Below are 2,381 nucleotides of genomic sequence, written 5' to 3'. Positions count from 1 at the left end.
TTCTTTTACTACTTGTGTTGATGCCATGGCTGGTCTGGAACTCCTGGGCATATAGTAGCCAACTTAACTGTCTCATTCCCTGTTGTAGCTGGGATTGCTGGATCATGATTAGCGGTACTCCACTACCCAGTTGTAAGGTGAACTTGTAGAACATTTTGATACTATTCATACGCATGTCATTGTTAGTGTTTCATTTTCTTCTTCAACCTTTTAAAGGATTTTCCTCTATGTGAATGTATATGTTTCTTAAATATGCCTTTCTTGTTTAAAAATGCCCTTGTAGCTTTACTTTTTCAGTCAGAAAATACCAATTTGAAATATTTTTATTTTTTCAAAGTATGTAGGTTACTGTTTGCTAAATTCTAGTGCCTAACTATCGGTATCAAAAATGATACGGTTATGATTTGTTTGTTTGTTTTTTTTTTTTTTGCAATATTTGTGCCTCTCTGTGGATGTTTTCCTTCTATATGCAAGATTTCTTATAATGATCACTCATCTTGCGCTCTCTATTTGTAAAAGAGAACCTTGCAGGACTGATAATCCTGCCTCTACCTCCTAAGTGTTGGGTGGGAGGGGGTAAATGTGTTTCACTTAGCCTCTTACCCTCATTATGTTTTCTAATTTGTATTTGAAAGAGTCTTTCTATATTTGCATAGCCCAGATTCAAAATCTGGCTGTCTCACCAGCCTAGATTCACAGGCAGTTTGAACTTGTGAAAAATATGCTGGCTGACCAAGGTTATGTACAAGGAAGAAAACTGGGTGAATAACTCCAAGGTGAACCTCAGACTGTTTTATGTAAAAATTTTATTATTAAAAGAGCTGGAAATAACTCTAGGCTGGAAAATTGTCCCCAGGGTCTATAGCTGTGCAGCCTGTTCCCATTCTTAGTATCTGGAAATCTGATAACCCAGTATGGATTGTCCCTTATGTGCAGAGTTCTTACCTGTTCCTCATCTTGGAGTTAACCCCAGTGGTGTCAGGCCTAATGATATCTGGCAGATGGATGTTACTCATGTTCCTTCCTTTGGCCAACTACAATTTGTACATGCATCTGTGGATATCCATTCTCAACCCATATTTGCCTCTACTCATACTGGAGAAAGGCTTAAGGATGTTAAGAGCCATTGCTTACATCCATTGCTTATATGGAAATGCCCAGACAATTAAAAACTGATAATGGACCAGCTTATACTCGTCATGGTTTTAACCCTTTTTTTGAAAAAAAAATTTAATCACACATAAGACAGGCATCCCTCAGGGTCAGGCCATGGTAGAGCGTATGCATCGCTCAATTAAAGCCTGTCTTCATAAAACAAAAAAAAAAAAGGGGGGGGTTTACAGGGTATCCTCATAATAACATTTCTTTGGTCCTTTATATTTTAATTTTTTTAACTATTCATGGTGCTGCTCGATCTGCAGTCGACTGGCATTGGCACCCTCGGTCATCTGTCTATGGCTCAGTTATCTGGAAGAATGTAACTAAAGGAAAATGGAGTGGCCCCCAACTCAGTTCTAGTATGGGCCCGAGAGTCATTTTGTGTCTTTTAACAAGACAAAGATAACTCTGTTTGGGTGCCTGAGTGGCTGATTCGCCATGTGAGGAGGGAAGGTGATTGTAACAGCCAGAAAGAATGTCCGATGGGTCTTCAAGAATCTACCCATCCTGATGCCTGCATGTCTGAGTAGCTATATGTGGCCTTGCATCCTAACCACTAATTATAGTTTGAATCAAGAGTCTATAAATTTACACATTTATCCAAAGGACAAGAATTTCACCTTCATCTCAGGCACTGTATTCTGGTTCCATTCTTATTGTTGTAAACAATGCTAATAATTTTGGAGAAAGTTTCAATTGTTCTCAGCAGGTCTGCCGACTGTAACAGCTGTCTTGGGGACGTACCCAGGTGTGCAGCAGAGAGGAAATGAGATTCTGGGAACATGGCTTCCAGTGCTGCCTTCAACCCTGAAGCTACAGTTTCTACCATAGCCCTCTGCCAATCGGTAAATACTGCAAGCACAGTGGATCAACTATCAGGTGATTTGGCTTAAGCCTTAGCTACCCAAAGCACACTATATTATCTAGTACAAATTGGCATTTTTAAACTAAATTTACAAACTAATCTCCTGTAGGAACACTTGAATTTTTGTGAGAGACTCATAAGGCTTCTTCTTCTTTCTTTCACACATATCTGTGTTAATTCATCATTTTTCTCCAGAAATCCTGGAGTGATGAGTTTTTCAGTTATACACATGCTTTAGCCATGAAGATCATTAACATCTATGAAACATGAATTACACTTGCCAATGCAGAAGGCCTTTTAGAAGGACTTCAACTTGTGAGCAGATCATTGGGGGTTTGTAGCCCTTGCATTTGGTCTA

The sequence above is a fragment of the Phodopus roborovskii genome, unplaced genomic scaffold, assembly GCF_943737965.1.
Source record: "Phodopus roborovskii unplaced genomic scaffold, PHOROB, whole genome shotgun sequence".
NCBI classification, from domain to species: Eukaryota; Metazoa; Chordata; class Mammalia; order Rodentia; family Cricetidae; genus Phodopus; species Phodopus roborovskii.
Note: the sequence above shows the minus strand (reverse complement) of the source record.